This window comes from Pseudophryne corroboree, chromosome 7 (genome assembly GCF_028390025.1).
Source record: "Pseudophryne corroboree isolate aPseCor3 chromosome 7, aPseCor3.hap2, whole genome shotgun sequence".
NCBI lineage: Eukaryota > Metazoa > Chordata > Amphibia > Anura > Myobatrachidae > Pseudophryne > Pseudophryne corroboree.
Window position 1 is genome coordinate 435,871,584 of NC_086450.1, and position 14,806 is coordinate 435,886,389.

At 48.3% G+C, this 14,806-nt stretch overlaps 1 protein-coding gene across 4 annotated transcripts in view; it reads left to right on the plus strand.

Annotated features, from left to right (window-relative positions):
- CACNA1H (calcium voltage-gated channel subunit alpha1 H) overlaps positions 1-14,806 on the plus strand; it is a 638,058-nt gene that overhangs the window by 420,916 nt on the left and 202,336 nt on the right. The gene's annotated exons all lie outside the window — the stretch shown is intronic.

The window sequence follows — 14,806 nt, forward strand, 5'->3', positions numbered from 1 at the left end:
CCGGAAAATCGGCGGCAGAAGACATCAGTCTTCACCAAGGTAGCGCACAGCACTGCAGCTGTGCGCCATTGCTCCTCATACACACTTCACACTCCGGTCACTGAGGGTGCAGGGCGCTGGGGGGGGGGCGCCCTGAGCAGCAATAAAAACACCTTGGCTGGCAAATATATCACAATATATAGCCCCAGAGGCTATATATGTGATAAATACCCCTGCCAGAATCCATAAAAAAGCGGGAGAAAAGTCAGTGAAAAAGGGGCGGAGCTATCTCCCTCAGCACACTGGCGCCATTTTCTCTTCACAGTGCAGCTGGAAGACAGCTCCCCAGGCTCTCCCCTGTAGTTTGCAGGCTCAAAGGGTTAAAAAGAGAGGGGGGGCACTAAATTTAGGCGCAATATTGTATATACAAGCAGCTATTGGGAAAAATTCACTCAATATAGTGTTAATCCCTAAATTATATAGCGCTCTGGTGTGTGCTGGCATACTCTCTCTCTGTCTCCCCAAAGGGCTGTGTGGGGTCCTGTCCTCAGTCAGAGCATTCCCTGTGTGTGTGCGGTGTGTCGGTACGGCTGTGTCGACACGTTTGACGAGGAGGCTTATGTGGTGGCAGAGCAGATGCCGATAAATGCGATGTCGCCCCCTGTGGGGCCGACACCAGAGTGGATGGATAGGTGGAAGGTATAAACCGACAGTGTCAACTCCTTACAAAAAGGCTGGATGACGTAACAGCTGTGGGACAGCCGGCTTCTCAGCCCGCGCCTGCCCAGGCGTTTCAAAGGCCATCAGGGGCTCAAAAACGCCCGCTCCCTCAGATGGCAGACACAGATGTCGACACGGAGTCTGACTCCAGTGTCGACGAGGTTGAGACATATACACAATCCACTAGGAACATCCGTTACATGATCCCGGCAATAAAAAATGTGTTACACATTTCTGACATTAACCCAAGTACCACTAAAAAAGGGTTTTATGTTTGGGGAGAAAAAGCAGGCAGTGTTTTGTTCCCCCATCAAATGAGTGAATGAAGTGTGAAAAAGCGTGGGTTCCCCCGATAAGAAACTGGTAATTTCTAAAAAGTTACTGATGGCGTACCCTTTCCCGCCAGAGGATAAGTTACGCTGGGAGATATCCCCTAGGGTGGATAAGGCGCTCACACGTTTGTCAAAAAAGGTGGCACTGCCGTTTTAGGATACGGCCACTTTGAAGGTACCTGCTGATAAAAAGCAGGAGGCTATCCTGAAGTCTGTATTTACACACTCAGGTACTAGACTGAGACCTGCAGATAGTGCTGCTGCAGCGTGGTCTGTGACCCTGTCAAACAGGGATACTATTTTGCGAACATAAGAGCATATTAAAGACGTCGTCTTATATATGAGGGATGCACAGAGGGATATTTTGCCGGCTGGCATCCAGAATTAATGCAATGTCCTTTCTGTCAGGAGGGTATTAGAGACCCGACACTGGACAGGTGATGCTGACTTTAAAAGGCACATAGAGCCTTATAAGGGTGAGGAATTGTTTGGGTATGGTCTCTGGGACCTCGTATCCACAGCAACAGCTGGGAAGAAATTTTTTTACCTCAGGTTTCCTCACAGCCTAAGAAAGCACTGTATTAACAGGTACAGTCCTTTCGGCTTCAGAAAAGCAAGCAGGTCAAAGGCGCTTCCTTTCTGCACAGAGACGAGGGAAGAGGGAAAAAGCTGCACCAGTCAGCCAGTTCCCAGAATCAAAATTCTTCCCCCGCTTCATCTGAGTCCACCGCATGACGCGGGGGCTCCACAAGCGTAGCCAGGTACGGTGGGGGGCCGCCTCAAAAATTTCAGCGATCAGTGGGCTCGCTCACAGGTGGATCCCTGGATTCTTCAAGTAGTATCTCAGGGGTACAAGCTGGAATTCGAGGTGTCTCCCCCCCGCCGTTTCCTCAAATCTGCCTTGCCGACAACTCCCTCAGGCAGGGAGACTGTGCTAGAGGCAATTCACAAGCTGTATTCCCAGCAGGTGATAGTCAAGGTGCCCCTACTTCAACAAGGACGGGGTTACTATTCCACACTGTTTGTGGTACCGAAACCGGACGGTTCGGTGAGACCCATTTTAAATTTGAAATCCTTGAACACATATATAAAAAAATTCAAGTTCAAGATGGAATCGCTCAGGGCGGTTATTGCAAGCCTGGAGGAGGGGGATTACAAGGATGCTTACCTACATGTCCCCATTTACCATCCTCACTAGGAGTACCTCAGATTTGTGGTACAGGATTGCCATTACCAATTCCAAACACTGCCGTTTGGACTGTCCACGGCACCGAGGGTCTTTACCAAGGTAATGGCAGAAATGATGATACTCCTTCGAAAAAAGGGAGTTTTAATTATCCCGTACTTGGACGATCTCCTTATAAAGGCGAGGTCCAAGGAGCAGTTGTTGGTCGGAGTAGCACTATCTCGGGAAGTGCTACAACAGCATGGATGGATTCTATACATTCCAAAGTCACAGCTGGTTCCTACCACACGCCTACTGTTCCTGGGGATGGTTCTGGACACAGAACAGAAAAAAGTGTTTCTCCCGCAGGAGAAAGCCAAGGAGCTGTCATCTCTAGTCAGAGACCTCCTGAAACCAAAACAGGTATCGGTGCATCACTGCACACGAGTCCTGGGAAAAATGGTAGCTTCTTACGAAGCAAAATTCCATTCGGCAGGTTCCATGCAAGAACCTTTCAGTGGGACCTCTTGGACAAGTGGTCGGGATCGCATCTTCAGATGCATCGGCTGATAACCCTGTCTCCAAGGACCAGGGTATCTCTACTGTGGTAGCTGCAGAGTGCTCATCTTCAAGATGGCCGCAGATTCGGCATACAGGACTGGGTCCTGGTAACCACGGATGCCAGCCTTCGAGGCTGGGGGGCAGTCACACAGGGAAGAAATTTCCAAGGACTTTGGTCAAGTCAGGAGTCGTCCCTACACATAAATATTCTGGAACTGAGGGCCATTTACAATGCCCTAAGTCTGGCAAGGCCTCTGCTTCAAAACCAGCCGGTACTAATCCAATCAGACAACATCACGGCAGTCGCCCATGTAAACCGACAGGGCGGCACAAGAAGCAGGATGGCGATGGCAGAAGCCACAAGGATTCTCCGATGGGCGGAAAATCACGTCTTAGCACTGTCAGCAGTGTTCATTCCGGGAGTGGACAACTGGGAAGCAGACTTCCTCAGCAGACACGACCTACACCCGGGAGAGTGGGGACTTCATCCAGAAGTCTTCCAACTGTTGGTAAACCGTTGGGAAAGGCCACAGGTGGACATGATGGCGTCCTGCCTAAACAAAAAACTAGATATTGCGCCAGGTCAAGGGACCCTCAGGCAATAGCTGTGGACGCTCTAGTGACACCGTGGGTGTACCAGTCGATTTATGTATTCCCTCCTCTGCCTCTCATACCAAAGGTACTGAGAATAATAAGAAAACGAGGAGTAAGAACGATACTCGTGGTTCCGTATGGGCCAAGAAGAGCTTGGTACCCAGAACTTCAAGAAATGATATCAGAGGACCCATGGCCTCTACCGCTCAGACAGGATATGCTACAGCAGGGGCCCTGTCTGTTCCAAGACTTACCGCGGCTGCGTTTGACGGCATGGCGGTTGAATTCCGGATCCTAAAGGAAAAGGGCATTCCGGAGGAAGTCATTCCTACGCTGAGAAAAGCCAGGAAAGAAGTAACCGCAAACCATTATCACCGTTTTGGCGAAAATATGTTGCGTGGTGTGAGGCCAGGAAGGCCCCAACAGAGGAATTTCAGCTGGGTCGTTTTCTGCACTTCCTACAGTCAGGAGAGACTATGGGAGTAAACTTGGGTTCCATTAAGGTCCAGATTTCGGCTCTGTCGATTTTCTTCCAGAAAGAACTGGCTTCACTGCCTGGAGTTCAGACATTTGTAAAGGGAGTGCTACATATTCAGCCCCCTTTTGTGCCTCCTGTGGCACCTTGGGATCTCAACGTGGTGTTGAGTTTCTTAAAATCACATTGGTTTGAGCCACTTAAAACTGTGGATTTGAAATATCTCACGTGGAAAGTGGTCATGTTATTGGCTTTGGCTTCGGCCAGGCGTGTGTCAGAATTGGCGGCTTTGTCATGTAAAAGCCCTTATCTGATTTTCCATATGGATAGGGCAGAATTGAGGACTCGTCCCCAGTTTCTCCCTAAGGTGGTATCAGATTTTCACTTGAACCAACCTATTGTAGTGCCTGCGGCTACTAGGGACTTGGAAGATTCCAAGTTACTGGATGTAGTCAGGGCCTTAAAAATTTATATTTCCAGGACGGCTGGAGTCAGGAAAACTGACTCGCTTTTTATCCTGAAGGCACCCAACAAAATAGGTGCTCCTGCTTCTAAGCAGACTATTGCTCGCTGAATTTGTAGCACAATTCAGCTGGAGCATTCTGCGGCTGGATTGCCGCATCCTAAATCAGTAAAAGCCCATTCCACGAGGACAGTGGGCTCATCTTGGGCGGCTGCCCGAGGGGTCTCGGCTTTACAACTTTGCCGAGCTGCAACTTGGTCAGGGGCAAACACGTTTGCTAAATTCTACAAATTTGATACCCTGGCTGAGGAGGACCTTGAGTTCTCTCATTCGGTGCTGCAGAGTCATCCGCACTCTCCCGCCCGTTTGGGAGCTTTGGTATAATTCCCATGGTCCTTACGGAGTTCCCAGCATCCACTAGGACGTCAGAGAAAATAAGATTTTACTCACCGGTAAATCTATTTCTCGTAGTCCGTAGTGGATGCTGGGCGCCCATCCCAAGTGCGGATTGTCTGCAATACTTGTATGTAGTTATTGCCTAACTAAGGGTTATTGTTGAGCAGTGGCGTAACTAGAAATTTTCCTCCCCCAAGCCAAAAAATCCTTCGGCGCCCCCCCCCCCCCCATACCCCCCATAATTGGCATTAGCAAAGGGACAAATATGTGCGCGCCTACGGCGCGCGCCTCCAAAAAGGGTGTGTGGCTTCGTTAAAATGGGCGTGGCTTCGCATAAAGGGGCGTGGTATTGCAGGAAAAGACTACCTTATACCCCAGTTTTGCAACCTGCACGCCCAGACGTTAGCCACCACAGGAAAGAAAAATAATCCTGATTCATGCCCCTTACATTATTTGTCATTTTTCCTCCTTATAGTAATGCCCAGTATACATTATTCCACATACTGCAATGGCCCTTAGACATTATGCCACACACAACAATGCACATGACACAATATGCACACACTGTAATGCCCCCGACACATTATGCCACACACCGTAATGCCTGTGACACATTATGACAGGAATCGCAATGCCCGTTATACATTATGCTACACACTGCAATGCCCCTGATACATTATAGCACATACAATGTCTGTATGACACACACCACAATGATCCTGAGACATTATACCACATACCACAATGCCCGTGATATAGTATACAACACACCGTAATGCCCGACACATTATGACACACACCGCAATGTCCGTGATACATTATGCCACACACCGTAATGCCCATTACACATTAAGTTCTACAGTAAGGCTTCTAATTACTTTTAAATTACCTGCTCGTTGCCAGGGGTTTCATGCTCTTGGTTCCATGCATGGTGCCAGGGGTTTTCATGCTCAGGGTGTCATGCTCGTTGCCAGGGGTTTCATGCACTGGGTGTCATGCTCGTTGCCAGGGGTTTCATGCACTGGGTGTCATGCTCGTTGCTAGGGGGTAGTGCTTGTTGCTAGTGCCGTGCTCCCAGTGCCACATATGCCCCCAGTGCCAGATATTCCCCCACAGTGCCAGGTATATGCCCCCAGTGCCAGGTACATGCCCCCAGTGCCAAATATACCCCTCCCCCAGTGCCACATATGCCCCCTCAGTGCCTGCTACCCCCAGTGCCAAATATTCCTCCACAGTGCCACATATGCCCCCTCAGTGCCTGCTCCCCCACAGTGCCAGGTATATGCCCCCAGTGCCAGGTATATGCCCACAGTGCCAAGTATATGCCCCCAGTGCCAGGTATATGCCCCCAGTGCCAGATCTTCCCCCACAGTGCCTGGTATATGCCCCCAGTGCCAGGTATATGCCCCCAGTGCCAGATCTACCCCCACAGTGCCAGGTATATGCCCCCAGTGCCAGGTATATGCCCCCAGCGCCAGATCTTCCCCCACAGTGCCAGGTATATGCCTCCAGTGCCAGGTATATGCGCCCAGTGCCTGCTCTCCTCTCCCCCCCCCCCCCCCCGCACCTTTGTGTTGGAGGGACACTGAGCGCATAGCGCGTCTCTCCTGTGTCCCTCCTGGCTCTCCCCCGGCAAGTCTAATAAAGGAAGTGCCGGTTCATGAGCCAATCAGAGCTCACGAACGGCACTTAGACCGGCCGGGGGAGAGCCAGGAGGGACACAGGAGAGACGCGCTATGTGCTCCGTGTCCCTCCAAGTCCTTACAGCAGGGAGGGAGACCGCAGATTGACATGCGGACGCTCGTCCGCATGTCAATCTGTGCAAAGTCAGTGGCGCCCCCGCAGCCCCTCGCCCCCAAGCCACCACGAGGACTGCGGGGGCAGTAGTTACGCCACTGTTGTTGAGCCATCTGTTGAGAGGCTCAGTTATATTTCATACTGTTAACTGGGTATAGTATCACGTGTTATACGGTGTGATTGGTGTGGCTGGTATGAGTCTTACCCGGGATTCAAAATCCTTCCTTATTGTGTCAGCTCTTCCGGGCACAGTATCCTAACTGAGGTCTGGAGGAGGGTCATAGTGGGAGGAGCCAGTGCACACCAGATGGTACCTAATCTTTCTTTTAGAGTGCCCAGTCTCCTGCGGAGCCTGTCTATTCCCCATGGTCCTTACGGAGTGCCCAGCATCCACTACGGACTACGAGAAATAGATTTACCGGTGAGTAAAATCTTATTAATTATTATTATAAAATCTTAACGCCGCTATGTGCTGGCTTGTATCATTGAGAACATACAGGGAAAGGGGGTCCAATAGGGACATGCTCAAAAGCATTCCAAATCAACGTAGTAATTTGGGGCCTTATCGCAAGCTTAATGAATAAGTCCCTACTGTCTGACCTGAAATACAATATTGTTCATATGTATATAGCAATAATATTGTGGAAAAAATGTACAATGATAATATTAATAACAGTATAAATATAAAGATTAAAAAAAAGAAGAAAAAGAAAATATTAAATAGGAAAACTGCAGCAGTTAACATGAATATATTATTGATAATAAAAATATAAATGTGATAACAGTCGCACATACTGTAAGTAAATAAAACGCATACGTTTACTGCCTATATTCATTTTCTTCCACAATACTCCGGAAAATTGCCTGCAAGGAACCCATAAATAAGCTTGGGAAATGGTTTAGCTCTATGTCGCCACCTGTTGGCTACAAGTGGTACATTAGCTGACTAAAAAAGAAGATTGTGTTTTGCCTGTGGGGACTCCCGGACACATGATGCCACCAAAATGTTTCAGTATTTATTTATTTAATTTATTTATTTAATTCCTGGCTTAGGGCAGTTTTCAGAGGGGGTACTGTTTGTGCTAGGTGCCAGTTGTACGTGTAAAGTTTGTCATTACGTTCTCCAGGGCTTCTGCTCCCCTAAAATGCTGCACGGGGGTGCAAAGCTGCTCCCTTTATCAGTACAGAACGAGACCCAACGTCCGCCAGCTTTGGGCTGCTGCAAATCTACGAAACCAACCCTCGCTTTGCTAAAAGAAATCACATTTTTGCAGTGCTGCGCAAACTCACTACTCCGTACTTTGGGGGTCATTCCGAGTTGTTCGCTCGCAAGCTGCTTTTAGCAGCTTTGCACACGCTAAGCCGCCGCCTACTGGGAGTGATTCTTAGCTTATCAAAATTGCGAACGAAAGATTAGCAAAATAGCGAATAGACACTTCTTAGCAGTTTCTGAGTAGCTCCACACTTACTCGGCATCTGCGATCAGTTCAGTGCTTGTCGTTCCTGGTTTGACGTCACAAACACACCCAGTGTTCGGCCAGACACTCCTCCATTTCTCCAGCCACTCCCGCGTTTTTCCCAGAAACGGTAGCGTTTTTTTGCACACACCCATAAAACGGCCAGTTTCCGCCCAGAAACACCCACTTCCTGTCAATCACATTACGATCACCAGAACGAAGAAAAAACCTCGTAATGCCGTGAGTAAAATACCTAACTGCATAGCAAATTTACTTGGCGCAGTCGCACTGCGGACATTGCGCATGCGCATTAGCGACTAATCGCTCCGTTGCGAGAAAAAAATACAGAGCGAACAACTCTTGTCCAACTGTGCAAACTTCTCTCCTACATTTTGCCACTTTGGCAGGAATCAGGGCTTACTTCCGCAAATTAAGCCAATTTTGCACTGTGTGCGGCCTATTTTGCATCTTGTGGTTGGTGTCATGGGGCCTAATTCAGACCTGATTTTTGCAGGCAATTTTTGCACTGCTGTGAACAGATAGTCGCCGCCTACAGGGGGAGTGTATTTTAGCTGTGCAAGTGTGCGATCGCATGTGTAGCAGGGCTGTACAAACAGATCTTGTGCAGTCTCTGAGTAGCCCAGGACTTACTCAGCCACTGCGATCACTTCAGCCTGTCCGGGGCCAGAATTGACGTCAGGAACCCTCCCTGCAAACATTTGGGAACGCCTGCGTTTTTCCAACCACTTCCTGAAAATGGTCAGGTCATACTTGCCTACTCTCCCGGAATGGCCGGGAGGCTCCCGAAAATCCCCCCCCCCCCCCCCCGGAAGAGTAGGCAAGTCTCCCAGCTGAGCGCCCACCACCCGCAAACCCCCCCCCCCTCCCGCATCACCTACCAAACCCCCCGGCGCAGTTCAAAGTGCGCGGTCTTGGAGTCAGATGACGCTATTCGCCTCATCCTGGCCCCTCCCCCTGCCTTGCAATGACAACATTAACGCCATTGCTAGGCAGGGGGTGGGGACACGATGATGTGATTGTGCAGCCACGCCCCCAACCCTGCCCCTAAATGTCATCCAGCCGCATCGCCACGCCCCTGCTGCTCCGACCTGGCTGCCACCTCCCGGAGGAGGCAGCCAGATTGTCGGTAAGTAGGGGTCAGGTGCCACCCACAAACGCCTTCTTCCTGTCAATCCCATTGCGAACTGCCGTGCGAATGGATTCTTCGCACAAACCCATCGCTGAGCGGCGATCCGCTTTGTACCTGTGCGACGCGCCTGCGCATTGTTGTGCATACGCATGTGCAGTTTATATCTGATCGCAGGCTGTACGAAAACGCAGCCTAGCGATCAGGTCTGAATTGGTTGTCACTGTTTATCACTTGCTTTACGGCCTATTAGTCCAGGTCCTTATTTACAGAAGAGGCGGGAAAACTCAGAGAAAGCCCTTTGCTTAACTAGTTACACAGGGAATTCTTCACTTGTGTAATAAATGTTCCTTGAAAGCCAGAATAAACACAAGACACACAAGGCTTGTAAATGTCCACTTAAATCAGGCATGTCCAAACTGCGGCCCTCCAGCTGTTGAGAAACTACACATCCCAGCATGCCCTTACACAGCTTTAGCATTCTCTGACAGCAAAACTGTGTCAGGGCATGCTGGGATATGTAGTTCCACAACAGCTGGAGGGCCGCAGTTTGGACATGCCTGACTTAAATGATCTTGATATTTAGCACAGTGACTCGGAGTCTACTGTCTAGGTAAAGGAGTGCCTTTACCTTCTTTATAGGAAAATTATCATTAATATGCAAATATTTTACATTTTGCATCACAAGTCATATAACAGAACATTGCAATTACTTAATTGGATCCTATTGTTTCGATGCGTGTCCTTTGTAACGTGTAATTGTATGTGTATGAGAACTTACACGGTGTGCATACATTTTACAGACCGGGGACAGATATGCAAATATACTTGGAAATATCCTTTGTCCACGATCTGAAAAGACGTTTTTTGATATTATTATTGGATGATGAATGTCTCGCTCCAATTCTACTTCATGCGTGTTTAACTAATCAATGACGGATAAAACAAAAAATGATAAATCCTTAATTATGGTGCTTTTCATTAATGCTTGTCAAATGAAAAAAAATAAAAAAAGACATGTTTTATTTTCGTTAGAAGCCCCAATTATAGATAGTAAGCTAAACAGCATTTGCATGTAGCGGAATGATCCCCTGGAGACACATTGCTGTTTGATGTCATTTTCTTTTTGGTCTGCGTTCCAGCAGTGAATTCATAGCGGCGTGACCTTTTTTTTTACGGTATAGAGATTATTATGCTTCTTAACAGCTAAGTATTCAACACAAAGGACAACCAGGTCACGCTGAGCAGTTTAGGGAAATCCACGGAGCACTAACACTGTGACGCATAAACCATGAAGATATATCGTAGTAGATGGTTCAGCACTGAAGCCCCTCCCACATTTTTAGCATCACGTCTTGGTGGGATAGGTCAAAAACCTAAGCGAGGAATCCTTTGAATCGCTTTGACATCACTGGCCCCACCCTTGTTGATGGACCCACCAATCAAGTGTATTTCTGTACAGCAAATCTGTCAATCATTCTCTGCTTGTTTAGTTAGAGAAACTCCTCCTTCCTAAGAGGGCCACCTGATTATATGTATATGTGCCAATTGAATACATTTACGCAATGAGAGGTCCTGTTGAATCACCCCCGTAACGTGTCTGAAGGACATTATTAGATGACAGTGGGGCAGATGGATTAAGCCTGGAGAAGGCATAAAGAAGTGATAAACCAGTGATAAGTGCAAGGTGATAATGCACCAGCCAATCAGCTCATAACTGTCAATTTACATATTGGAGCTGATTGGCTGGTGCGTTATCACCTTGTACTTATCACTGCTTTATCACTTCTTTATTCCTTCTCCAGGCTTAATACCTCTGCCCCACTGTATAAATTCAATAAAAAAAAATAAAAAAAAGTACTGGAATACCCCTTTCACATAGCACAAATAGCTGGCATATTGCTGGATCGAAGCGGGCCGAGATGTGGTGTGAAAGGGGTATGTTACAATTTCCCGAGTCGGCTGACCAGGTATTTCAACCTGGAGTAAAGCTGGGTTGCCGAGACGATGTGACCCGGGAGCCGTTCACTCCATAGGGAGAGGCAGCGCTATAGGGACAGGCGGCGCTTGAAGACCAACCCAGCAATACACCGGATTGGTGCCGCCAGTCTGAAAGGGGCCTCAGGCAGGTCGCACAAGGGATGTACCCATGTACAAGTCCCGGGTATGACCCGCTTTTGCGATGTGAAAGCGGTGTAAGCAGGGGCGTATCTAGAGAGGAGGGGACCCGCATGCAGTCTCCGGGTGTGGGCCCCCTCCTCTCCCGTCCCGTAGCCGGCAGCCGCAGCAGCGCTGTCAGCGCTCTGTCTGAGCACTAGAGACTCTGGCAATGTGCCAAAGTCTCTAGTGCTCAAAACAGTGCTGACAGCGCTGCTGCGCCTGCCGGCTACGGGACGGGAGAGGAGGGGGCCCACACCCGGACACCAGCAAGGTAAGTATATAGAAGAAATGGGTGCAGTGTGCGTGATGTGGGCCTCCTCTGGACCCAGGGCCCGTGTACACCGCACACACTGCACATATTATAGATACGCCACTAGGTATAAGTACTCACATCGAGCCCTTTTTCCTGTTCAATAAGGGGTAACCACAATACTGAACAGAGGTTTACGGGCCCATTTATCAAAGTTTCCGAAATGCTACAGTTAAATAAATAATTTTTGTTCCATGTTTATAAAAGTACAGCTTGGACAGTGATTCCGAAAGGGGGATATCCCAGTGCACAGTACATAGTATAGTGATAGCTTTTGCCAGGTTTTGTGCATAGCTAAAGATCCCATATTTTATTGCAAGACGCAACGGAATATGCTGGTGCTATTTATGTAAATGTTAATAAATATATGAAGAGGACCAGGATGAGCCCCAGCCCGCTGGCTTTTTCATACCCGCATCGATAGAACCAGTCCCATCTTGAGAGCATCGTAGGCCCTGGGTAAAGCAATGCACTGGGGCCCTACACACCCATTTTACGGGAATAAATAGAAGAAAGAAAAAAAAAGAATGCATACTGTAGCCTACCCCCCGCCGTCTCTCCACACGCTTCCATACAGCGAACGGCTGTCAGCACTCTGACTGGTGGATAGCTCCAGCCATCCACCAATCAGCATCCTGACAGACATTCACTGTCTGGCTGCAGGCTGGGAGGCAGGTAGAAAATGGTGCACTCTGATTGTATATAATTCACAATGTAGCCTTATTTGTCTTAGGACACATGAACTGTTCTCTAATACAGTGCTATGCAGCACATAATGCAGAATAGATCATTCATTGGTGTGACATGTAAGTATCTTTCTGCTTCTATAGTATGCTGGTGTATAATTCAGCTCACCCCTGCACGAAGGCCCCTAGAATCGTGGGGCCCCGAGCAGCTGCCCAGTGTGCCTATACGTTAAGATGGCCCTGTATAGAACGGGATCCGGTCGTTAGGTCAACACTGTCTAGGTCGACCACTAATGGTCAACAGTAAGTAGGTCGACATGGTTTCTAGGCCGACGGGGCCTCTAGGTCGACATGTTCTAGGTCGACATGACATAAGGTCGTCATGAGTTTTTCCCTTATATTTTACACTTTTTCATACTTTACGATCCACGTGGACTACAGTTGGGAACGGTAACCTGTGCCGAGCGCAGCGGTAGCGGAGCGAGGCACCTTGCCAGAAGCATGGCGAACGAAGTGTGCCATGCGAGGAGACACGGTGCACTAATAGGGGTTCCTGGTCACTGTACGGCGAAAACAACACGTAAAAATGTTTAAAAACTCATGTCGACCTTTTCTCATGTTGACCTACATGTCGACCTAGAACCCATGTTGACCTACTTACTGTCCACCAATAGTGGTCGACCTAGACACTGTCGACCTAAGTCTAACCTGCCTAACATACCACACCTGTATAGAAAAGAAAGGCGGATGGTTCTATGAATGACTTTCACATTCTGCCTTGCAGAGTCTCAGCATCACTGTTATCATAACACGTTCTGCTGCCAAATACTCTGCCATATTCTGAAACCAATCCAAACTCATCAGCCCCTTCTCTGCAGATTGGTCCCAGCTATCGGAAGTGGGGATCTAAATCACAGAGGTGACAGGGCCCATTCAGACGTCCTCTATTGTGTAATTCACTGTACTCTCCATCCGTCACGGAGGAAAATCCGGTGTCCTGAGACATCATTGATCCCTATGCGATGCACCGTCTGATCACGGAGCTCGCAGGGAGGAACATTGCACTGACATGCGTGGTCAGAGTTGTGGATGATAGCCACACACATGCATCAGACAAAGTGTATGGCACAGGGGTCAGCGATCTCTCTCTGCGTGTTGTGTCTGATCCACGTGTGCTCTGCTGCAGTGACATACACATGGTCAGGCATACATCTGTGTGACTCAGGAGCCTGGAACCCAATCCAAGGTGTAGATTTGCATCTATAATATCGCAGTAGCATGTTTTCCAATAAAGAGTTCAAAATAAAAACAAGAATTCCGCATGCCAGGAACGAAGCTTGCGTCATACATCATATTGCAGTGAAAATGTATTAAATGTTATTCCACTGCTATGTATGGCTGCTCTAGAAGCCCCAGGGAAACTCCTGCTCCTCAGCCTGTCACTGACACACTAAGCACCACCGGCAAGGGTTATATCCCAGCAGAGCCTGGTGACCTCAAAAGAGTATGATGGTCATGTGACCGTCAATATTGGATCAAACCTCCGGTGAGTATTTCTCCCCTATCCCTAACTCTAATCCCGAACCCTAACCCTCCTGACGGCAGCCTAACCCTAACGTTGATATTCTGGCAATGCAGACACATTGCCTGTTGATATTTTAACTATATTGACATCCTGTCGACATTGTGTCAACATTATGAATTTCAGCATTGTCATTATCGACCTTTTGGCTACATCCCGATAAATAGGGACTAGCCAGGGACTATACTATTAGACACAGACATAGGGGCAGATGTACCAAGCCTTGGAGAGAGATAAAGTGGAGAAGTGTCCCAAAGCAGCCAATCAGTTGTCATGTGTTTGGCACAGTCTTTGAAATAACAGCAAGTAGTTGATTGGTTGCTTTGGGCCACATCTCAGCTCTATCTCTCTCCAAGGCTTGATACACCTCCCCTACAGGCTGCTCCACAAGTGTTTGGAATAGCTGCCGCATCTTCATGGATGCCTGGCAAGATCCTCTCACACGGACCCATAGTGCAGCTGGCTGACATTCAGCCAAACCACTGGGCATCTAATTAGCTCATTCACACTCCGACAGACTTCATTACCTGATAGAGGACATGTCGCAGGCTGAATAATCAGATCATGGGAAAAGTCCACTCTGTGCCAGAAGCAAGAAAAGCTGTCTGTGTTATGTAAGATCAAAGTCTAGCGATAGTAACATGGTGCTCCGCATGTTCTTCTGTGTACTGAGATATTTCTGGGGCTCTTCCGCTCCAGCCACCATAGTCAGACATACTAACGCACCTGTATCAGGTCACTGCAGTGGTACAGTATATAGTGATTCATTATTATTATTATTATTTGTCAGTGACATCCGCAGGTGACTTGATTTAGCATACAGCCACCATTTTTCCTGCTTCTGATGATTTGTGTCCATCAGCGTCAGACAATCTAGCTATGGACTACTAGTTCCAGCATGTCCTGACTTGGCACTTAAAGGTTACTGTGTACAGTTGTAATGTACGCAGCGCTAAGCTATATAAATGAAGCAACTATGCCG